At 42.2% G+C, this 25,997-nt stretch overlaps 1 protein-coding gene across 2 annotated transcripts in view; it reads left to right on the top strand.

Annotated features, from left to right (window-relative positions):
- The window catches only part of NEK6 (NIMA related kinase 6), a 374,972-nt gene that overhangs the window by 89,239 nt on the left and 259,736 nt on the right, over positions 1-25,997 (top strand). The gene's annotated exons all lie outside the window — the stretch shown is intronic.

Here is a 25,997-nt window from a genome sequence, read left to right as displayed (position 1 = left end):
AAGTCTTGAACTGCTCGTGTTCACTAGGTATTAGGATAGATAAGACAACATATCAAACTCAGCAACCACCATTCTGGAGATCAGAGGTAGAAAAAATATAAGGCCCCTTTCACACTGGGCGGTTTGCAGGCGCTATTGCGCTAATAATAGCACCTGCAAACCGACCCGAAACAGCCGCTGCTGTCTCTCCAGTGTGAAAGCCCCGAGGGCTTTCACACTGGAGCAGTGCGCTAACAGGACGGGAAAAAAAGTCCTGCTAGCAGCATCTTTGGAGCGGTGAAGGAGCGGCCCATTGAAATCAGTGGGACAGCGCGGCTATACCGCCGGCAAAGCACCTCTGCAGAGGCGCTTTGCGGTAGTTTTTTTTTTGTTTCAAATATCAAGTTTATTCAACTCCAAACAGGGGTGGGGGCCCCAACACAAATACATAAACAAAAATTACTTTGTCATGGTCGTTATACAAGGGTCAAATTAGTACAAAGTATGATACAGTACATAATTATGCCTGAGACTTCCGTTGCGGTAGTTTTTAACCCTTTTCTCGGCCGCTAGCGGGGTAAAACCGCCGAACTAGCGGGCGAATACCGACGGTAGAGCGCCGCTAACAATAGCGGCGCTTTACCGCCGACGCCGCCCCCGCCCCAGTGTGAAAGGGGCCTAAGGCCCCTTTCACACTAAGGTGCTTCTAAACTGCTAGTAAAACATTTGAGAATTTTGAAAAGCTTTTCAGGCGCTTTTGAAGGGCTTTCCATTAATTTCAATAGAGAGGGGCGTTTTTTCCCCGCCCGGCCAGCCCACTGCCCCAGTGTGAATGCATTCATTAATTTTAATGGAAATAGGTTTTCGTGAGCTTTTCAGGCACTTTTTTTTAGCATGAAAGCACCTGAAAATCGCCTCAGTGTGAAGGGATCTAAGGCCCCTTTCACACTGGGGCGGTTTGCAGGCGTTATTGCGCTAAAAATAGCACCTGCAAACCGCCCCTAAACAGCCTCCGCTGTTTGTTCAGTGTGAAAGCCCGAGGGCTTTCACACTGAAGCGGTGCGCTGGCAGGAGAAGAAAAAATCTCCTGCGAGCCGCATCTTTGGAGCGGTGAAGGAGCGGTGTATTCACCGCTCCTAAACCGCTCCTGCCCATTGAAATCAATGGGACAGCGCGGCTATACCGCGGTAATACTGTGGCTATAGCCGCACTATACGAGGGGTTTTAACCCTTTTTCAGCCGCCAGCGGGGGGTTAAAACTGCACCGCTAGCGGCTGAATACCGCGGTAAAACAGCACTAAAAATAGCGCTGTTTTACCGCCGACACCCCCTACCACCCCAGTGTGAAAGGGGCCTTAAGGATATTAGAGGGTAGACAAAATCTAGGAGATTTTAAAGCTTTATGCCCCTTTCACACTGAGGCGCTTGTAAACTGCTAGTAAAACACTGAGCACTTTTGAAGAGCTTTCCAGGCACTTTTGAAGAGCTTTCCATTAATTTCAGTGGAGAGGTGCTTTTTTCACCACCCTGCCAGCACACTGCCCCAGTATGAAAGCATTCATTGATTTTAATGAAAATAGGTATTTGTGAGCTTTTCAGGCGCTTTTTTTAGCATGAAAGCGCCTGAAAAGCGCCTCAGTGTGAAAGGGGTCTAATGCCAAAGCCAACTGGGGTCCTAGAAATTATTGAGCGGCATTAGTTAGGCCCCTTTCACATTGAGGCACGTCTAAACTGCCAGTAAAACACTGAGCACTTTTGAAGAGCTTTTCAGGCGCTTAAGAGCTTTTCAGGCACTTTTGAAGAGCTTTCCATTCATTTCAATGGAGAGGGCCGTTTTTTCACCGCCCTGCCAGCGCACTACCCCAGTGTGAAAGCATTCATTGATTTCAATGGAAATAGGTTTTTGTGAGCTTTTCAGGCACTTTTTTTAGCGTGAAAGCACCTGAAAAGCGTCTCAGTTTGAAAGGGGTCTTAAGTGCAATTCTAGCCAAATGTTCCATATTTTGTCAAATTTGTCTGAACATCCCCTGGAATGGTGCGTAGCCTTATATAGTTCTATAGAAGAATTAATCAATGCCTTCCAGATGTAGAGAGGGCACTTCGGGTTGTTTCCATTTAAGAACCAGAGTTTTCCTTGCATAGAATAGCAATAGTCCTATAAGGGTCTTGGTTGCTAAACGGTGAGACAAGGTGCCCACCAATCCCAGCAAGCAGACCGACACACTTAAAGACATAGGGATCGTAGTAAGAGTGGCAATAAAACATGTGATCGCTTCACAAAAGGATTGTATCTCAGGGCAGGACCACAGCATACGGCTAAAGTCTGCATCCCTTCCGCCACATTTCCAGCAGCATGAGACCTCAGGATACATTTTGCTCTGTTTTTTTGTGTTAGGTAGACCCGGGATTTTGAATTGTTTAAGATGAACTCTAACAGAAACTAGTTGCAAACATGGGTATTCCCGGGCACCTTCCCAGTCCTCTGCATCCAAGTCTGGGACATCACAATGCCACTTAGAGAACAGACCCTCCAGGCCAAAGTAAACTGAAGGCATAAATGCTTTTTAAATGTTTGATGTTGGTTTGGCCAATTGATCGTCCCATGACAAGGATTCCAGATTGGACTTTAAGAGGAGCACAGATAAAGAACCAAACTGAGTATCAAATGCATGATGAAGCTGGAGAGATCTAAATAAGTGGCGGTTAGTGAGCCCAAACATTTGCTTAAGACAGTAAAGTGCCATCTACACAGATATGCTCCAGTTTTTTAATGCCCTGGGCTGCCCAAATCACTGGATCGGGAATAGATTGGAACTCAGAAAGGGATGGATTGATCCAGCCACAGATGAGTGACGGGAAACCACATATGGGAGTCCTCTTTGTGTTTACAGACTAATAATTGCGAGACTCTTATAAGAGCTTTCATAGAGGAACATGGGGGGGGGGGGACCTTAATACCTCTATGCAATACATTCCTCAGTGATTCGTACAACCCAGAACCACCGCCTCGAGAACCACTGAAGCATTAGAATCATTAGAAGTCACCCAATTGTGGGCATGGGTGAGCAAGGTGGCATAAAAATATTTTAGAAGATCTGGACAGGCTAAGCCTCCAAAGAGTTGTTTTGTTAAACCTAGGGGGGTTAGCGCTGCAGCAATTCCCCTTCTTTAAGATATTAGACAATGTCTTCACTGGATCTCCACACTCCTCCTACCTGGTAAAACTCTGTAAAAGGGCTCCAAAGTGGACCACAAAAAGGACGTATATAGTGTAGTGTTGTTTATTAAAATATTAAATAAAACCGCAATAGAATCTACTCACATGTGCAGAAAAAAAAGCGAGCATCAAACATGTGCAGCTACCCCAGCCGATGGCTCCTCTCTCGTTCACTGACAGAAGGATCTGGCATGTTCAGATCTTCTTGCAAGGTTTCCACATCCTGCGGAGAAGATATTGCCCTGCTTAGCTTAGCAATTTCTGCAAATACAGAGATTGAGCTGTTTATCCCATCCTCCAGGTCGTTTATGAATAAATTAAATAGGAATGGTCCCAGGACATACTCACCCTATGGTCCAAGCCCACGGACCTTACTTTTTACAGTAAGCATTTATGGGAAATGGTATCAAATGCTTTTGCAAAATCCAGATACACCACGTCTACGGGCCTTCCTTTATCTAGATGGCAGCTCACCCCCTCATAGAAGGTTAATAGGTTGGTTTGGCAAGAATGTTTCTTCATGAATCCATGCTGATTACTGCTAATGATACCGTTGTCATTACTAAAATCTTGTATATAGTCCCTTATCATCCCCTCCAAGAGCTTGCATACAATTGATGTTAGGCTAACTGGTCTGTAATTCCCAGGGATTGTTGCCTTATGAGTTTATGTGAAATCTCCATTAATAACTGTAAAATATTGTAATAATGAATATATTTCACTTAGCTGGCATCTATGAAAGCCGGGCAAAAAGGGTTTCATTTAAGCTTTTGCTAAGAGCAGAGAATGTGGGCCAAGACTTGTATATACAAACAATGCAGAGCCAATTCCATTGTTTTACACCTACTCCTTTCAAAGGATCCCATGTTGGGATATGCATTGGAGGGGGCCCAACCCATAATCAACACCTAACTTCCTGGGGAAATTCAATTAACTCCCGGCCAGCATAGTCACAAGGATTTGCATGAAAGGGGGCCGACTTATGGAGTCAGTCCTCTAATCATGATCCAAGCTAGGCCAACCAATGAGACATCAGCCTGGTTTGATATACTCAGAGCCAAGGGGGAGGCAACGGTCTCTTTCTGATAGACCAGCAAGCTGAAAGGAACTTGGGTAAGGATGGGTAATTATGGGAAAGGAATGCCCTTTTACTTGTAACTAAATATGTGTGCAGATTACTGTATTGAGGAATATACCCTGTATTCCTTCATGGAAATACTTTATTTCAACCTAATATTTTCTTCCTTGGTGTAAGACGATAGATAGATGATTGTGTATTAGCTAGACTTTTAACTGCTTCCTAATAAATGTTATTATATTTTAAGCTTTCACTCTTGGTCGAAAAGAACTCTTATTTAACCCACATCATATCTATGAGATATGAAAAATCTTAAATATAGATTTTTCAGGGTAACAGGATGTATCTTGGCCCTTTTTTAAATATTGGTGCTACGTTGGCTTTTCTCCAATCAGCAGGTACCATTCCAGTCAGTAGACTGTTTGTAAAAATTTGGAACAATGGTCTGGCAATTACTTGACTGACTTCCTTAAGGACCCTCGGATGCAAGCCTTCTGGTCCCGGTGACTTATTAATGTTAAGTTTTTCAAGTCTGTTTCTAATTCTGTCCTCTGTTAGCCATGAGGGTGCTTCCTGTGACGTGTCATGAGGATAAACATTGCAGTTTTGATTACTGAAGCCCCCGATTCCCTCGTGAAGACCGAGGAGAAGAATAAATTTAAATCCTTCGCCATCTCTCCATCCTTAGTAATTAGCTTCCCTTCATCATCCTTTATAGGACCAATATGATCTGACCTCCCTTTCTTACTATTTATGTACTTAATGAATTTCTTGGGAATTTTTTTATCTTCCTCCGCTATGTGCCTTTCATGTTCTATCTTAGCTGCCCTGGTTGCACCCTTACATTTCTTGTTGCATTTTTTGTAAAGTTGGAATGCTGATGATGATCCCTCAGCCCTGTATTTTTTGAAGGCCTTCTCCTTTGTTTTTATATGCATTTTTACGTTGGAGTTAAGACACCTAGGACTTTTATTAGCTCTTTTAAATTTATTTCCCATGGGATGCACTGGCTAATGCCTTAATTTAATATGCTCTTAAAGCATACCTATTTTTCCTCCTTCTTCTTTGTTATTAAGATTGTATCCCAATTTTTATCCTCTACCGAGGATCGTATTTTGGGGAAGTTGGCTCTTTTGAAAATCAGTGTCTTTGTATTCCCCTTATGTTTCCTATTTGTGTGATTTATACTAACACCAATTGACCTGTGATTCTGTACTTCCACAAGGATGACACATGCGGACTCACAATGATACAAGCTGGACCAATCTATGCACAAAAAAGCCATAGCTGAAATTCAGCTTTAAGTTTTCTCTCATTCACTATCGTAAAGATCATGGAAGAATGAATCTGCAGTGCCAGCTGTTGTATTTCTACAACCAGCACCATGGACTGTCAGATTACCTGGATGGTGTCTGTATCTGAATCGATGCAGGTACTATTCCACTGAGGAATTTCCACCCAGCTCATTCGGCATTAAACTGTCAACTTTCATTGAACCGTGTGGTGCTGATTCAACAGAAATCTGTGAAAATTCAGTCCATGTATGTTCAGCTTAAGTGCTACTGTTCAGGGCATTGCAAGTGGCTGAAATCAAGTCAAAATTTATGTACTTACACTAGTTAAGTATATTAATATATTTAATCATTATTAGTAATTACATAGTTCTATTCATTTGTGTATTTTAGATATGTCTGGAGTTCAGGTTAATGCTGCTTTTTCACTGGTCCATTGCAAAAACGCAGCAAAAATGCACATGCATTTTTGCTGCATACTTGTTTCCTTTCGCTGCAGTGCGTTGCTTTTTTGATGCGTTTTTGCAGTGCCTGCATTGCTTTTTTCCCTGGACATGTGACTGGACAAAGCACTTTCCACGGGAGTATTGCTTTTTTTTATATGTTTTTCCCACAGTTTCCATTTTTTTTCAAAGAGAGGTGTGTTTTTGGTAAGTTTTTTTACCACACCAAACATGCACCAAAAATGCAGCATGGTTTTTAAAGATTGGTAAGGAAAGAGAATGAAAAAAAATACATTATGAATAATATACATACAGATTTATCCCTGAATGCAATTGTGGAATATAAGACTATCCAATTTTTAATTGGAATGCTTGATCCTAATAAGTGTTGAGGTAAAGAAAAAAAAATAATATAATTAATATATATTTTTTTCTCCTTTCTTCTCTTTTTATATATAGTATTTATAGGTAGATATCATATCTTAAAATGTATGTAACTGTATTTTTTTATAATAGAACTTCTTTGTCTATTGTCATTTTAAGCACTGTTTTTTTTCTATATTTGAAAACCTTGAAGAGAGTAAACATGCAACAAGTGCAGCAGGGGGCCGCTCCCTTGGACTTTAAAGGCAGAAATAGGAGTAACGGAGTAGGTAAAAGGCAGCAGAGTGACACTTTTATTGAGTACACAATATGTAATACATTTTATAGACATGAACAGTGACATTAAAATATACAAAGTATATCAATAAACCAGTAAATACATAGATCAAACCCAAAGCTTATAATCCAGGCACTGCCAGAGTCAAGCTTAGGTCAGCGCATGAAGATTTGTAGCTTACATCCCGACATGTTTCGGAAATGTATTGGTATATATTTTTCCTTCATCGTGGGGGGGGGGGGGTTTACATTTGGGCATTTGGGTGACTTTATCTGCAACAGTTACATAGTATTTGTACTATAAAACATAAAAGGCAAGTATTTTTACATAGTGAGCTAAACCATTTTTTAGGTTTAAAAGGTACTTACATACAGGGTTTATTGAAGGATATGGGGAAATAGTAAAAACAATTGTGAGGATTCCACGTTGGATAAGAGGGACCACACGGACAACATGGGTGGACAGGCATGCAATTCCAGGCCAGCCACTATTTCACATCCACAGGAGACACCCTGATGGCTACACCAGAAGAAAGATAATACTGTCTAGAGCAGTGTTTCTCAACTCCAGTCCTCAAGGCGCCCCAACAGGTCATGTTTTCAGGCTTACCACTATTTTGCACAGGTGATTTGATCAGTTTTACTGCCTTAGTAATTACCACAGCTGTTACATCTGAGGAAAATCCTGAAAACCTGACCTGTTTGTGCGCCTTGAGGACTGGAGCTGAGAAACACTGGTCTAGAGGACCATAAAAGTGAAAGGAAGTCAATCAGGGTTTTATAATTAATACACAGACACAACCAGTGTGCATGTGGCAGCAAAACAAAGGCTTATATTGCCCAGAATTGCTTGTAATTGAGTAGCACATTACCTTTCAGTATAGTGGTGGAAGCGCAGACATCAGAGCGGCCATGCTCAGACCGAGACATGCCTGCTGTGTGTGAGTGCTGATATGTAGGAAATCATCTGATGAGGGCCAAACCTCATAGGGGTGGTGCTGGTTGTCCGGCCTCATTTGCTATATGAGAAACAGCTGATGCCGGATTCAGAGTGTCTCCCTGACGTGGAGGCGTGCGGCATAGCCCCGCCCCTTGGGGGCGTGATGACTTCACGCGCTGGCACGTCACCGGCGAAAGGAAGTCTTTGTCTGTGTCGTAGACACAGCGGAGACAGCTAGGAGCTCCTCCCCGCACATATGGCCTATATGGAGACAGGAGAATCCCTGTCATCCACCAGCCATGCGCAGGTGGAGCCTACCCGCCGGGTGGTGTGAAAGAACAAGATAGATCAGGGAGCACATCATGCGCCACCCAGTGGACTGAGCAGAAAATGACAGCCAACGTGTTTACAATGCCAAAACATCATAATCACAAAGAACACACAAAAACCAAGAAATAAATGAATGATCAACATGACACCAGATAACCTGTCTCCTCTGAAAACTAAATTTAAATTCAAATGGTCAGCTCGAGGAGTGGAACAAGGGGCTCCACACCTGGTTTGGCAGATGCAATCTTATCAAGATGTGCATCCTACCAAAATTTCTTTACATGTTCCAAGCACTGCCAATCAAGACCCCATCTCTACACTTCAGACAAGTACACTCCCTCTTTACCAAATTTATATGGTCACATAAGAAACCGTGACTACACTCACGATACTTGACACTCCCAAAACAATACAGAGGACTGGCCCTTCCAGACATAAAAAAATATTATCTAGCAATACGCTTAGGGAGAATCATTGACTGGAACAGACATGTACAAACCAAACTGTGTACGCAGATAGAACGCAACCAGGTACATATTTAGCTAAGGGGGTGATATGGTGCTATGACCAACTCCCTCCGGACATGATGACACACCCCATCATAGGTGCCACGTTACGCGTGGGCTTGATAATAATGAACACAGCCTCCCTGACATCAAGAAATTCCCCACTACTCCCAATCCTTGGCAACCAGGCGTTTTATGACTGGATTGAACCAATCAGAATATGGGACGCTTTCGACAGCGGGTAAAGACTGTGCTCTACACTACGTAGATGGAGTTCGATGGACATCGATCCAATCACTGCCGAGTGATACTGGTAGCTTCCAACTTTCATTCTGGAAAGCTATACGATTACATCACTTCATCCACTTAATACCAGACCCAGTACAATTTAAATGCGATTTGACAACATTTGAGGACTATTGTAGAGACGAAGGGGTACTACCCCAAGTACTGACGAAAACATACACCCTGCTTAACATCCCATCGGAACAACCAGACCCAGTGTTCTTACAAAAATGGGAAAAAGTCCTAAAACAGACTTTCACTGACATGCAAACACAAAATATCCTCAGATTCTCTCTAAAATCATCCATCTGCACAAGAATACAAGAAACGAACTATAAGAGTCTAACAAGGTGGTACTATACACCTCAGTTACTACACAAACTTTTCCCTACCACGACAGATAAATGTTGGCGGTGTCAAACAGATAAAGGAACACTTCTCCATATCTTTTGGTCATGCCCACTACTACTACACTTTTGGACAACAATAGAGAAAATTGTACAAAAATTCACAGATCGCACAATTCAAAAAGATCCCGCGTTCTTCCTGCTGCACGCCACCACAATCCCGGCACAATCGTACAAGAAATCCATTGTGCGACACTTGCTCAATGCCACAAAATCTTGCATTCCAGCTACCTGGAAACAAAACACACCTCCATCCATTGGATTGTGGCTGCATAAAGTAGATGAAATTAAGAAACTACAGGATCTGGTGCTTACAGCACAAAACAAACAAGAAAAACACTCTACAGTTTGGAGGCTGTGGAACTTGTACATATACTCCGATGAAGGGCAATCCTTGTTAAACTCTTAAAAGATATTCCCATACTGGCCAAGTGAAAGGTGACAGTGTCGCTATATCCATCACCCCCGTGCTGAACAATACCCCCCCCCCTTTCTCCGCTTTCTTTATCTTTCACCCTCTCAACTGCTGGTTCTACTTCCAGATATTCAGATGCCGTGTATTTAATTGAGACACGGACACTCTGACTAAACATGCAATTTAGTGATTAAGACAATATCACATATGCTAGCATACAAGATCAGGAACTTTTATTGTCAAATTGTATGAGCACAATATTGCTTTACCTGCCTGTTGTGACCGTTTATGTATTCCACATTGCAGATAGAAATGGGGCTCTTGCTGGAAAGCCCACATGTATGTTTTATTGTCTATTTTGACCACAGTTGTTCTGTACCCTTTCTGTATTCCCTTGTTGAAAAACTTAAAAAAAATCTATATTTGAAAAAAAAGAAAGAAAGAAATGAATGAAAATAGTAAAAATAAATAAATAAAAATAGGATTGAAAAAGGAAAGTAGAAGGACATGGTGGTTGAATTATCAAATGGACACAATTAGAAAAAATAATTAATCCATATTATATACATGCAATTATGAGGACAATAATGCGATCACAGGATTCTGTTATAAAAGATGCATCACAGTATGGATAAACCATAGTGTCACTAATCATAGTATCCCTATATTGTCAGAAAGGGCATTTATATAGCTGATGGGTCTGTGAAACCATGGTATAAATCAGGGGTGCCCAACCTTTTGAGGAGCGAGGGCCACTTTAGCAACTTCGTAACAGGTCGCGGGCCACAATGAGCGTAGCAGGCAGATGGCAGGTCTGTGTCCACTCCGCATATTTAGAGCAAACACAGATGCAGCCTGCTCTACCCTAAGGGCCCTCCGATCTGCCCAGACAGAATGGGACAGATCCCCTTCTGTTTTTTTAAGCAGATTGAATTGCAGATAGGTGGGTGTAAGCAGCCACAAGTCTGTTTACATCTGCCGATCTATAGAGGTAAATGGAGGGTCCGATTAGGTCCGCACGAAAAACAAACAGGCATACCTGATTGGACCGATCGTGTGAAAGGGGCCTAAGGCTGCTTTCACACTGATGCACAGTGGTTTACCTGCTCCTCAACTGACCTTGATCTTCACTTCTTCCTCAGGATTCCTGCAGCTGGTTGCTGCTGTCCCCCAAGTGGTTATAACTGATGGCTGCTGCTGGCTGTCCTTCAGGGCTGGTACTACTGTTGGGTACTGCTGACTGGTACTGCTGGTGCATACTGGTACTGCTGGTGGGTACTGATACTGCTGACAGGTACTGGTACTGCTGGCTGGTACTGCTGGTGGGTACTGGTACTGCTGGCTGGTACTGCTGGCGGGTACTGGTACTGCTGGCTGGTACTGCTGGTGGGTACTGGTAGTGCTGGCAGGTCCTGGTTCTGCTGGTTGGTACTGCTGGCGGTTACTGGTACTGCTGGCTGGTACTGGTGGTGGGTACTGATACTGCTGGTGGGTACTGGTACTGCTGGTGGGTACTGGTACTGGTGGCTGGTACTGGCACTGCTTGCTGCTGTCCAAGATCATGGGTTCCCATGCATTAGTGTGACAGAAGCATGCAGCTGCAGTAGAGAACAGAGCTGATGCTTCCTGTCACAGGCGGAGTACATTTGGTATCACTCCGCCTGTGAAGGAGTTGGCGCTATACAGGAAGCATCGACTCTGCTTCCTCTAGCGGCGGCTCCATTGTTCGCGCTGATGCTCGGAGATGGCGGGTCGGGAACCCGCGACCTGGGCTTGCGGACCCGCCATCTCAGAGCATCTCGGAGGGTGATGTGGCCCGCTGGCCAGCAGTTGGGCACCCCTGGTATAAATGATATAACATGGAACCAGCAAGTTAAGATATAGTTGAAATCAGGGCGTTAAAGGGAAAGGTATAAGTTTAATTCACAGCCCACTGAAACAAAGCCCGGAAGGAAAGGCTTAAAGTTGAATGCCTCATTTAGGCCAGATGGTGAAGTGGCCTGTAAATTAAATATTCATCTCAACTCACATTGGAGGAGATGCTTATTGAAGTCGCCACCTCTGGAGTTAAAATGTATATGATCAAGTGCCAGGAAATATACCTTAGGGATAGATTCTGGGTGAACTAATGCCATGTGGCGACCAATGGGGACATCAGGGTCTTGTTTGCGTATGGTGGATAGATGTTGGTATATTAGTTTCCGAAATTCGTTTATGGTCTTACCGACATAGTTGTGACTAGGTACACTATGCCGGGAGTCCTGCAATTTACATAATGTTTCGGACGAAAATTGCATCCATTAGGTAGATCAATGTGTTTGCGCCTATCCATGTATTGGCAGTAGCCAGATCCACCACACGCAAAGGTTCCCAAGGTTTTACATATGTCACCTTTGACTGATTTGTGTTCGCTAGCTACAATTTGTCACCCACAGAGGGGGCCCTCCTATAGGCGACAGCTGGCAGGATAGAAACAAATGGAGCTAGTAATGAGTCCATCGTTAGTAGATGCCAGTACTTGTTCAAGATACGCCTGACTTTTTTGTGGTGTGTCGAATAAGTTGTAACAATTCTAGTTGTATTGTCATTTGAAGGTTGTTTATGTGCATTTAATAAATCTCGGTGGGATAGATTATAGTTTTTCTATAAGCTTTCTTGAGACAAGTACTTGAATATCCCCTTTCTAGAAGTCTATTTCTCAGGGTGTCAGTCTCATTTTTGAAGCTGGCATCTTCCGAGCAATTCCGGCGAGCTCTCAAATATTGACTGTGTATGCTGCGTACACACGAGCGGACTTTTCGACCGGACTGGTCCGACGGACTATCTGACAGACTTTTGATGGACTTTCCTACACACGATCACACCAAAGTCCGATGGATTCATACATGATGACTTACGACCAGACTAAAATAAGGAAGTTGATAGCCAGTAGCCAATAGCTGCCCTAGCGTCGGTTTTAGTCTGTTGGACTAGCATACAGACGAGCGGATTTTTCGACCAGACTCGAGTCCGTCGGAAAGATTTGAAACATGTTTTATTTCTAGGTCCATCGGACTTTTGGGAAAAAAAGTCTGCTGGAGCCCACACACAATCGAATTGTCCGACAGAGTCCTGTCCGCCGGACCAAGTCTGCCGGAAAGTCCGCTCGTGTGTACGTGGCATAAGGGATTGATGCAAGTAAGGGTTTAGGATGGAAACTTGATGCGTGTAATAATGAGTTTCCTGCTGTAGATTTACGATATAGTTCACTTGAAAGGCTACCATCTGTTTGTTTTTTAATGAGTACATCTAAAAAAGGTGATCTCAGTTGTACTGTGTGACATGGTAAAACTTAAATTCATTAATGTTAATACAGGTCATAAACTCGTGTAGGAGATCTTTCGATCTGTCCCAAATTATGAACACGTCATCTATGTAGCGATTCCATGCAAGTACATGGCCCATATACATAGACAGCGAGTCATTAGTAAGCAGTGAATGTTCGCACTTCCCCAGGTACAGGTTGGCTTATGATGGGGCACAGCATGTCCCCATTGCCACCCATTGTACCTGGAGGTAGTGGGAACCATCAAAGCAAATGGCATTGTGGTGAAGTATAAATTCTAAAGATGTTAAAATGAAATCAGTGTAACTAGGTTCACATTCACTGGATTGTGACAGTACATGGAGTATTACTGCAAGGCCCTTCTCGTGAGGAATGGTACTGTACAGGGCCTCAACATCTATAGCGACCAATTGGGTATTGTCCTCAATTTGCATTTCTTGAATGATTTGAAAACATTAATAAAACAAAATTGAAATTAAAAAATAAATGAATAAAAACGGAACTGAAATGCAACGGACCAGTGTAAGGCTGGGTTCACACTGGTGCGATGTGGAAACCATGCGACTCCAGTGCAGGTTCCCGCATCACACCTGAATTGCACAGTGGTTCACACTGAGATCTGTGAACCACTGCAGGTGTCAATGTAAAGTTAATGACACCCCCAGATCAGTTTGCAGGTCGCAGTGAGAACTGTGAAATGGTGCAGGAATCGGATTGCATGGGTGTGAAAAAAAGGGTCCTGCACCATTTTGGTGCGAATGTGATGCGATTTCAACCATATAGTTTGTATGGCTGAAATCGCATCGCACAGACATCGCATGTGACGTGCACAGAAATGCGGTGCAAATCACATGCGTTGTCTGCCATCGCACTGGTGTGAACCGGGACTAAACAGTTCCATAGGATTTACAGGCATGCCTTATTCTTCCTCTTTTATTAACTGAACAACTGATTTCAAACTTAGTGTGAAAGGGCTCTAATGCCCAATAGAATGTTCAGATAAAATGAGCTTAAAGCTGACCTTCAATCACCTTTTCAACTTTCCACCAATTAAATCCTCTGCCCTTGTTGCTTTAACCGCTTGCGGACCAGCCGCCGCAGTTTTACTGTGGCAGGTTGGCTCCGCTGCACGTTATTGTACGTGATCTCACGAGGTCCGGATAGCAGGCACGCGCGCGCTACAAGCTCCATGAGTCCAACCGCGGGTCCCGCGGATTCGATGTTCGCAGGGACACCCGGGATCTTCTGACGGAGAGGAAGAACAGGGAAATGCTAATGTAAACAAGCATTTCCCCGTTCTGCCTAGTGACACTGACACTGACCACAGCTCCCTGTAATCGGGAGCGGTGATCAGTGTCGTGTCACACATAGCCCCTCCCCCCACAGTTAAAACACATCCCTAGGACACACTTAACCCCTGCAGCGCCCCCTCCTGGTTAACTTCTTCACTGCCAGTCACATTTACACAGTAATCAGTGCATTTTTAATCGCACTGATCGCTGCGCCAAAAGTGTCCGATGTGTCCACCATGTCGCAGTCACGATAAAAATTGCTGATCACCGCCATTACTAGTAAAAAAAATAATTATTACTAAAAATGCCATAAAACTATCCCCTAATTTGTAGATGCTATAACGTTTGCACAAACCACTCAATAAACTTTTATTGCGATTTTTTTTACCAAAAATATGTAGAAGAATACGTAAAAAAAGTAAAAAATATTGCTTTTATTTCAAAATTGTTGCATTTTTTTGTTTATAGCGCAAAAAATAAAAACCACAGAGGTGATCAAATAGCACCAAAAGAAAGCTCTATTTGTGGGGAAAAAAGGACGTCAATTTTGTTTGGGAGCAACGTCGCATGACCGTGCAATTGTCAGTTAAAGCGGCGCAGTGCCGAATCGCAAAAAGTGCTCTTGTCTTTGGCCAGCCAAATGGTCCGGGGCTGAAGTGGTTAACTTTGGATAGTAAAACATTTTTTTTTCCTGCCAATAAATATCTTATACTGCCCACTTCCTGTTTCTTGTCTGGTAAAAGCCTAGACTTATATCATACGCAGCTCTCTCTCTCTCACTCTCGGGAGAATTTGTCAGGAAGAGAGGGAGGATGAGTCATAAGAGGGCCAATGAAAGCTGTAGTGCTGGAGGTGTGCCTTTGTGTGTCTGTGTAAATCCACAAAGTGAACAGGCAGCAGCGTCAGCTTCTCACAATTAAAATGGCTGCAGCCAAACTCAGGGGAGGGAGATTTCTGCAGCATATTTGGCAAGTACAGAATCACAGTATATATAAAATAATATGCAAAGTGGTTGGAGGGAAGCTTCAGAATGGCGAAGATGTTTTTATTACAAATTATATGAGCAGACTGCAGTTCCTCTTTAACACATTACAACAATAAAAAAAAGGTATGCAAAGTCTTACAGCAACAGCCCAAGTAGAAAAGCCAGTCCCTTGCCAGCATGCTGCAGGGAAGGACCCTTGCTCTCTGTGGTTAAGCAGTGCTCTCTCTGCAGAGGTCTCCACTTATTAAGGAGCACAAGCTTTGCTGATTTTGTTGATTGCAGAGCTATAGGTCTGATTCAGTAGTGGGCATGTGGTATATCCGCAATGAGACTATTGGTTCTCCACTCTGCAGCTGCTGGCAGATGACAGGCCTTAATAGTCAGAATGTGGCAGCTACAGAAAGAAAGATGCACTCTAAAGACATTGGGGGTGATTTACTAAGAAGAAGGCACTGCACCAGTTCATACATTAATTGGTGCGCCGGAAAAATTATTAATCAAACGTGCGAATCGGCGCACATTGAAGCGCAAGTAGCGATAATAAATACTAGCATATGTAAACTGCAATTGTCGCTAGGGTAACTGCGGTTTTCTCATTGATAATAGCGCAGGCCCAATGTTAATTTCATCTCATTGGATGTGTCTTGTTAGGCAATTAGTAGGTGTTCTCAGTTAATTTACCCTTTTGATGCTAATGCCATTCCTATCACTTCTAATATATCTTTGAAATGTGTTTTTTTCTTTTTTTACCCAAATCTTTCAATACATTACAAAGAACAGAGAAGTGTTTCTAAACCCAATAAATTAATATTTTCCGATCTTGATCTTTAAAGGGTGACCATACACTACAATCAGTTAGATCTTAAATAAATTAGATTTAGTGCAAGAGCCTGTTTGATTTACTATAATTTGAATTAACTGTTCAAGTGCGTCTTCCTATTACCTATTTTGCCTTAATATCGAGTTGTATAGAGATTGGCCAATCAGATTGCATAGTGCATGACCACCTATCTATCGTTTTTTTTTTTGGAGTTCATTCACAAACTTTTCTTCTCATGATTATCTACTCACATGTGTAATAAGTCCGCCTGTGTCCGATTTCGTTGTAAAGAATAACTTATAAAATTCACTGAAGGTGGTTTCCATCTTCATTGTGGGCATTTGAAGCCCACAAGCATGTATTTCCTGGATGCGGTGAATGCTGTGCTCCCAGCATTCACCGAGATGTTGTAATGACGCTGTTGCACAATGCATGCTGGGAAGCCTGAGACTAGCTCCCAGGGGACTGTGGGAAGTCTGGGAGAGACTAGAAACACACCTACTCCCATGGGAGGAAAACCAGGAAGTGCTAAGAAGATTAGAAAAGAAAAGGTAATTACGGCGATTTAAATTTTTTTACACAGCATGTCAGCATCTAGGCAAGGAAGAGAATGCATAGAGATAATGTTCAAAATTTGGGTGGAACCCCGCTTTAAGTGCCAAATTTGGTCATTGCGACCGTCGGCCACGAGCATCGGCGCCCCCGCTGTGCAGCAGGCGCCTGCTATCCGAACCCCGTGAGATCACGTACAGTAACGCGATTTCGCGCAGGGGGTCCAGCCTGCCGCAGTAAAACTGCGGCGGCTGGTCCGGAAGCGGTTAAACAAGGTCTAAATGGGCGATTGACATGCATCACAGTTGAACTATCACTGATGGATTAATGATTAATTGTGTGGACCTTCTGACTAGCACAGATGTAATGTTATACTGCCTTGATACACTACTGACCTCTTGGTCTGCATTTCTTAACTTCCTAAGGGATTCTCACATATACGTCAACCATCATAGACATATGTATGTTAAAATGTATGGTCTTTCAAGCTGTTGGCTACAGTAACAAAGCAATGCTTTTGTATTTCATAAGAGCTTTATGGAAAAGATACAATAAAGTGAAAATAAAAAAATAAATAAAAATCTGCTAACAAGGCAGTTGGTGTCATTCTAGCAGCACTTGGCTGTTACTGAACTGCATACTCCATGACATTCAAGCAGCTGGAGTTTGTTTAAGCAATGCCTTTAGTGGTCGGTTATGTTAATAATGTTTCTTAAGTGATGATGCCCTAATTAAGTGTGTATTATGTTCCATCATCAAACACACTTAAAATACTGTATAGTTGGCCTAGACCTGTTAAAGAGGACCTGGACTATGAAAGCTGTGGTTCCACTGCAGCTGATCTCTTCCCCATTACTGACTCACAATACCTTGTTGTGTACTGTCCAACCACAAGTACTAATGGGGCACTGGATATAGATTTTCAGTGGGAAACTGAAATTATCACTGGGTACCCTGGCTCTGGTTTGGCAGCATTCCACAAAACGGGCACATCCCTTAAAAATGGGGGAAAACCCCAAAGTTGAAAATCTTTGCATATACAGTCTACTGAAAGCATCAATTGTCTAAGAGTCCAAAGTTTGTAATTATAAAATTACGTCAAAGCAAAGAAAAAAAAAAACACTTTTCAGGGGCCATACAGACTTCTCCTTCATCAGGGCTTAGGAATTAAAAGTGGTTGTAAACTCTCTCAAAAAAAAAACAAAACCTTGCAAGACAAAGGCATAATGAGCTAGCATGCATCGCATACTAGCTCATTATGAAATACTTACCTTAGATCAAAGCTGTTACAGTGATCCTCGTACACCGCTGTGACTGGCGAAATGTCTCCCGGAGTTATTTCTGGGTTCGCCGGCTCCAGCGCTGTGATTGGCCAGAGCCGCGATAATGTCACTCCCGCGCATGGGCGCCGTCGGTCACGGCACAGCTACTGAAGAAATGGCACGAGCGAGCGCGTCTTTAGTGGGCATGTGCCGACGATGTTGGCACATGCAGATACAGTGAATATCTCCTAAATGGTGCAAGTTTAGAAGATATTCACTGTACCTACAGGTAAGCCTTATTATAGGATTACCTGTAGGTAAAAGTGGTAGTACAGGGTTTACAACCACTTTAAAGAGATCTGTGATTTACTGCTTGGAACAGTTTCAGATGGGCAGGTTAAGCCAGTGTTATTGAATACAGCAAAGGAGTGCTACGTCTTTATATCTTTGTGTGGAGTTGGCCATTTTTGTACAGGATGAGAGCTTTGCTCACTCATGTCAGAGCTGCTTTGCTGATAAGTGATTTGATGACTGCTGGGGTAATGTGCAAGAAACAACAGAAGTGCAAAAATCACAGACATACAAAATAAATTAAGAAGCAAGTAGATCCACGTACTGCAAATTCTCAGGTACAGCTTTCTCTTCAGAGAGGAGAACAGTGAACAGCACAAGTGGTGACATCATCAAATCTCATTCCAAATCTCCTGAGACTAGTACTTAAAGGCAGCAATGCCTTAAATATTCTCACGCTGCAGATGTACAGTTATGAGACACCACCAGTTGTTTTACCTAAATCAGATACAAAAAAAACATAACTCACGTGCAATTTTCTGATTTAAAATTTACACAGAGCTTCCTTCTGAAACTGGCCACATGTAAACTTATTAGCAAAAAACATATCAATTGCATGCAAGTTATATTATTTGTACCTTTTAGGGAAAAAAAAGATTGACATTAATACCACTTTAGGTAGGGATTGAGGGTGGAAGATACATTTTTCAGGGTACTGTAGGCACCAATAACATTTCTAAATGTTTCATCATGAGCAAATTTTCACTTTTTAAGTTCAGGTCCACTTTAACTGTAAATACAGAAACTAAAGCTGGCTATACACTAGTACAATTTTAAACATTCATATGAAAATTCTATGTGCATTTGATGACTGGATTAAATGATGTTCAGAAGTACTTCAAAATGTCTTTAGCTTTACATACATTCCTGGAAAGCATTGCACCCCTGATCAGTAGATCACGGGTGCAATACCAGGCTCCTGCAGACTCGATATGCGGGCAGACAGCTACTGAAGAGCAGGAACATCAATAAACTACGAGAGCGCTCAGCAGCACCCTCCTATTAAATTGAGAACTACAAGCCATTTTCTGCAATGGCAGATTGGAGTTGTAGTTCATTCATTCACAGGACTCTGGAGAATGTATGATGTGGGCGGAGCCCCACACAGCTGCACTATTTTTAAACTGTGACAGCAGGTGCAGGAATGCTGGAGCATATTACACCCTAAATATGGGTGTAACTTGCTCCCAAAGGTGAACCTATCCTTTTAATCAGCAGCAGTGAAGTGTTTTATATACAAACCTATTTACATACAAATATTTTTTTTTAGCTTTGAATTGAATGCAGGGTTGGCCAAGGTGGAGATCGTGACATAATCTGCCAAACAGAGGAAGCCATGTATTGACTGATAAAAATACAAGCCTATTCCTGGTGGAGATATGATACAATTGACCCAGGTCCTCTCCAGGAGCAGAGGGGAAAGGTTTTGTACTGGGGGCGACAAGCACAGTGCCATTTACTGTATGTAGCTAATGCTATTACAGTCTAAAAAAATACAGCAGCCCCAGCGGCCAGACTTTCCTGGCAAGGAAATCATTTGTTTGATCCAGCTTGGTGAAAATAAGGTGAAAGGGAACCTAGAATCCTTTTAGGGTGAGCTTACTTTTTGTCACCTATCTCAGATGTTTAGTTCATGAATGAGTCTGTTAGAATGACATCTATTGTCTTCAGAGTTTTGGATTCTTTGCTCTGTAAGATCTCACTGTAAACACACTTTGACTTAAGAATTAAGAACTTTGAATTAAAAAAAAAAAAAATTAAAAAAAAAAAAAAAATATTCTATTTAAAATATTTAAAAGGGTTTCAAACATTGAGTACGCAGAAAGTTAAGTCCAGATACCAGAGTGCATTTAAGGGCTTTCTTGCCTCTGTTTATCTGTCATTGCTTCAGAAAATCCAAAAGGCAAGAGTTTTTTTTTGCAGGGGGCTGTGTCAGCAAAATTTAATAATCAGCAAAACATTCAACCTGCTGAGTAGCTGTGAGATAGTTTGGTTCTGCCTAGACCTGCAGGTTTTTCCAGCACAGCCTGCATGCAATCTCCCTAACACAACTCATACCACACATCCCAAAAACATTTAGGCTGGGTTCACACTACTGCGAATTGGATGCAGTTTGACTGCATCCAATTCGCAATAGCAGGAGATTTTAAACAGCTCTCTATGGAATCAGTTCACATATCACCTCTGTGGCTCTGATGCAAATTTGCAAAGGGGCCCTTTGCGTCTTTTGGTCTGTTTCAGGTCCAAATTCAGCCAAAAATCAGGCTGAAATCAGACATGAAACGGTGAACGGGGATGCACCGGATTCTGTGCTGTGAGCCGCATGCGAAGATAGTGTGAACCAAGCCTTAAAGCCCAACATCATGCACAAGGAGAAAAAAAAATAAAACTTTCTAAAGTGCCTTTTACTTGGGGTCACACTGGTCCTTTTCTGAACCCCAAATATGAGCTCCATCTTACTTTGGAACTTCCTAAACTGTGGAAAATCTTTCCCAAACTACCCTCAACCTAAAGGGGGCCTACTTCTACCACACTTTTTATTTCAGCTGTCAATCACTCATCCCATTGCAAATTTTTGGCCCCATTAACACTTGGGAATGAAGCGGTCACCTCATCTACACGAGAACGCCGGTGAGCTTGGCAGTGGTTAGATGTAGGAGGCAGCCCCATTGAAAGCATTTAAAGGCTGTCAGCTCTCACAAATAAGGCTGTTCCCATGTAATCGCTCATGGAGCGATCACTTGCGATTGATTGGACCTGGACACAGTGGGGGTCATTTACTATAGTTCCAGGAAGTACTGGGCACTATTGTAAATAATAGTGCCCATTTTAGCCAATTAAAAGTTCAACAGGTGAACGTTCAAATGAAAAAGAGCGCTATTTGCGGCGAACAAACGTTAGTAAATTCTAAATCAGTGCTAATTAGCCATTCCGCGTATATGCAAATGCCAATTTCTACTAACTTATTATTTTTTTTTTTTTTTTTTTTTATTTCAAAGTATTTTATTGGTGAGCATGAAGGCAATACAGTAATCATTCATTATGTATTAAACATTGTAAATGATACAGTCATAAGGTAAACAGTAACAGAATATCCCAGCTAGTATTGGTAACCACTTCCATGCTGGGTGAGTTGTGAAAGGGATATATACCCAACTTATTTCTATAATCTGGTTTTAATTGACTGATAACCGACTTTCTATAGAGGTTGTATTCTGTTTGCATTAAGAGAGTCGATATACGAGTTTTGAACAGAAAGAAACATGTAAAACTTCTGTCGGAGGTGAGATATAGTTCTTATTGGGTCTCACAGTGGGTCCGGTTAGTGAGCTTTTCGAGTATCGTCGTGTTTGTTTAGAGTTCGTTATGCCGATTGGGTATTTGATATGGAGGTGAAGTGGAGAAGTCATTTGCCTATGTGGGTGTCTGTATGTAGGCCGTGGGGAATGGGGGAGGCGAGGGGGGGTGGCAATTAGAGGTAGGGGAGTATGGAGGGAGAGGAAGGGAAAGAGGAGGAGAGGGGAAGAGAAATGAAAAAAAAAAGGGGAGGAAGAAAAAAAAAAAAAAGGGGGGGAGGATGGGATTGGGGGGTCTCTGACTTCCCTTGATATATGTTATCTAGTTGTAATGTTTCAAAGGTATATCGGGTTGATCTTGGGGAAAAACCCCGATGTAGTAAGGAAGAATCGATGGTGGAGAGTTTGGATTTTATGACCTATGGGTCATCAGATTTAGATCTACTTTAGGTGGGTGGGTTTAGCATGTCTTTGTATTCAGGTGTGGATATCCAGCAGGCCCACTTGTGACAAAATTTTGTCGCGTGTCTCGTGAAATATGTGTGAGCTGTTCCATTTCTGCTACTCTGTTTATTCTGGCGAACCATTCTTGGAGGGTGGGTATTTGTTTTGAATTCCAATGTATAGGGATACATTGTTTTGCTGCATTGATCGTGTGCATCATAAGCGATTTGTGATACGTAGTGTGCGACAAAGATGAGAGGTGTAGAAGAAATTGAGCAGGTGTGAAGTCTAGTTTGTAGGTGGTAACTTGCATGATTATGCGATGGACCTCAGCCCAAAAGGTTTGCAATGGTGTGCAAGATCACCAGATATGAAGAAGGGTACCTTTTTCTTGGTGACATCTCCAGCACGTTTCAGGGATGATAGCTTTAAATTTATATAACAGCTCTGGGTCTACTAACTTATTATATAGCACTGCACTGTAACCATGATCCATGTATGTGAAAGAAACATTTTTATGTGAGATGTGCTCTACCACGTGTGCATCTATTGATGTATATTACAATTAGTATTCCTAGTTTTTTTCCTTCTTTTGCTAACAAATGCAGTCATGAATGATTATTACATAGTTATGTCTGCTATTCTGTAAAGTTACATGTTTTAAATATTTTGGCTACCTATCTGTTGTATGTTGTTTTTTTCATGTTTTTTATTTTTTAATTTAGGTGACTATAAAGCGGTAATTATTTATGTTCATTCTTTAATCATACTACACTATTATGCAGGTCTTGTACTTAGCACAATGGCTTAGTGGTCTGCTCAGATGTCTCCACAGCACTCACCATACAAGTTCAAATACCAGCCAACCTATCATCCACCAGCTGTGTTTATTTTTTTCAGTGCACAAGCAAATTAAAATAAACAAAGAAATGTAAACTGCCCGTTAGCTAGTGTGTGGTGTTTGCAATTTCACACCATAATATTACTGAATACTTACATACCATTGCATGTATTTGAAGAGTTAATATAATAGAATCAGCCAAATTAAAGTGCATTGGCTAATTGGCATCCACATATTTTCAGCATATGCTGCTTTGGCTAATTTACTAATAGTCATTTGCCTTTTTTTCACCAATTCAGTCTTTTAGGATCTCTCTGTGGGATTTAAACCCACGAGTCCTTCAAAGCCTGAGTTTTTCAAGTGCTGACCACTAGCCTATTGGGCTTAGCACAATCATACATAGAAAATACATTTACTAGTGTTTGATGTATCTTCTCCCCGAGCTGTCTTCTCCCTGAGCTGTCTCTTCTGCCGCTGCCGTCTTCTCCGGCTGCTGTGTTCTTCCGCGCAGCTGGTTACCCACTAATAAAAAAAAAGCTGCTCTTCTTCTGTGGCGGTCTTCTGTGGCCATCCAATAACGTCACCCGTTATTCAACATGGGGACAAGGTGCTTTGGGGCATGTGCCCTGGTATGGTTCAGAAGGGGAGGGCGCTCGCTCACCCCCCAACATCCTGACCTCCAGGGTGCATGCTCAGATAAGGGTCTAATGTGGATTTTGGGGGCCCCACGTCAATTTTATTTTACATTTTGGTGTGGGGTTCCCCTTAAAGTCCATACCAGACCCGAAGGGCCTGGTATGTACTGGTGGGGACCCTACAAAGTTTTTTTCCTTGATTTTTGGAATTCCACACCATATTATTGAATAAGTACATACCATTGCATGCATTTGAAGAGTTAAAATATGGAATAAACCAAACTGATGTGCATTGGCTAATTATGCTGCTGAGTACAATGCACGCTTTCAGGAGGTGATACTGTCAGTGGTATTTGAACTCATGGCTTGAACCTTTGAGGGCAGCAGGGCATACCATGCTCATGATGATGTGGCATTGGCTAATAGGCGTTTGTCTCTTTTCAGCATATGCTGTTGAGTCTAATGCAAGCTTTCAGTAGGTGATACCATTTGTGTGATTTTCAGCCATTTGAGCACAATTATATTGAGAACATACGTTTACTAGTGTTTGATGGTGGGACTACTTTATATTCTAGGTATAATAGTACTCAGCACAGTGACTTAGGCCCCTTTCACACTTGTGCGACCTGAAAGTTGTGCGATTTTGATGCGACTTTAAGCAATGCCTGTGTAATCTTGAGGTCTATGGATGCAGGAATCGCAGGGAAAGGCGCGCAATTTTCCGACAATTTTGTCACAATTCCAGGAAATGCCTGTGTAAACTTGAGTTCTATGGACCTCAACTCGCATCAAAGTCGGACCAAAGTAGTACACGGACTACTTTGAAGTCACACTGATATCAATGGTACACATTGAAAATAATGGGGTATGACTTGTCATGCGACTCTGATGTCCAAAGTTGCACAAGTGTGAAAGGGGCCTTAGCCCGACTTGGTGAGCAATTTCAGAGACATCAGTGCACTTTCCTGCACAGATGTCTGGTGAAATCACATATGTCCCAACTGTCCCTGATTTGGAACAAAGTCCCTCTATCCCTCTTTCCTCCTCATTTGTCCCTCATTTTGCTCTGATCTGTATAGTTGTATAAAAAATGCACTTTTTATCTTTCAAAAAGGGTTTTCCAACACTAAACCTTTCATCTAAATTGCTTTGTTTGTAAATTTCCAAAGCCAATCTAAAGGAATATTATTGGTAAAAAAAAAAAAAAAAAAAAAGAAAAAAGCACTTGGAGGCTTAACTAATTTTTTTTTTTTTGCAATAATTCTCCTTTAAGAAGGTATTTTAGGAGATGTGTCCTATGCCTACATAATTTTGCTAATAGGTGTCCCTTATACCCATCTCAAAAAGTTGGGAGTTAAGAAATGGCCCAAAGTAGTACAGGAACTACTTTTGGGAATCGTTGTGGCATTGCACCAATTCGGACAGTTCCATTGCCGTCAATAGGCGCCAATTTGGCCTGCAATTTGACATGTTAATTCAGAGCTATGGGAACATGGGTGAAGTTGCATAGATATGAATGGAAATCATGGGGCACAACTTTTCATGTGACTCTGAGGTCCAAAGCTGCATGAAAAGTCACCCAAGTGTGAAAGTAACCTAATGAGATTAATTGGTAACACCATTTGCACTTGTGCGACCTTAAAATTGCACAGCTTTGCCATGACTTGAAGCAATGTCTGTGTAATCGTGTGGTGTATGGACCTCAAATCGCATCAAAGTCAAACCAAAGTAGTGCAGGGACAAATTTGCCCCACTTTCAGGATGCACAAGTGACAATAGGGCCACATTCAAAGGTGTTGTCCTTGAATCTCATTCACACTGCTGCGACCTGAAAGTCACACTATTTTGCTGCCCCAACTTCTGGGAATGCCTGTGTAATATTGTGCCCTATGTACCTCAAGTCACGCCAAAGTAGTACAGGGACTATTTTGAAGTTGGTGCGACTTAAAGTAGCACAGATATGAATGGTTATCATTGAGACTCATGGGGTACAACTTGTCATGCAACTCAGAGGTCCAAATTTGCTGAAAAAGTCACCCAACTGTGAAACAAGTCATATATATTTTAAAAGGAGCTCTCATTTATTTTTGCATAGTCCTTACTGATTTACATCAGCAGAACAAATGCAGGAAGTGATGTGTGGTGATGCCAAATAAATCAATGAACCCCACCCACACCAAATCTAACTACCACATCCTCCCCACACTGAGTAAGCACAAGTACATATCCTACACTTACCCGGCAAATCAGCAGCACCTCCTCTTTGCTAAAGGGAGACCTCGCCATGTCCACCTAGATGGAGATCCTGACCAGCACAGGAACTTCCAGGTGATTACAATGACTCATTTCTAGTTCAGAAGGTGAGACCACGCTCTTGATCGCAACCACAGTTAATATTTATTTTCAGATATGCAAATCTGTATTTCTACATATGATATTTATAGGTAAACTTAAGGGAGTTTGATAAGAAGCGATATCCCTGGGATAGCAGCAGGTGAATTACAAAGACAAAAGGCCCAGTTTGAGCCCTGGTTCACACTGACAGAGGGAGGAAATCGTTCAGCTGAACTCACAATTTCATTCCCGCATGTCAGTCCCCACTACGGGGGCAATATCAGAGACATCTGTGCAGGTTTCTGCAC

This window comes from Aquarana catesbeiana, linkage group LG09 (genome assembly GCF_042186555.1).
Source record: "Aquarana catesbeiana isolate 2022-GZ linkage group LG09, ASM4218655v1, whole genome shotgun sequence".
Lineage (NCBI taxonomy): Eukaryota > Metazoa > Chordata > Amphibia > Anura > Ranidae > Aquarana > Aquarana catesbeiana.
The sequence above is the reverse complement of the archived record's forward strand: the minus strand, read 5'-3'. Positions and strand labels throughout refer to the sequence as shown.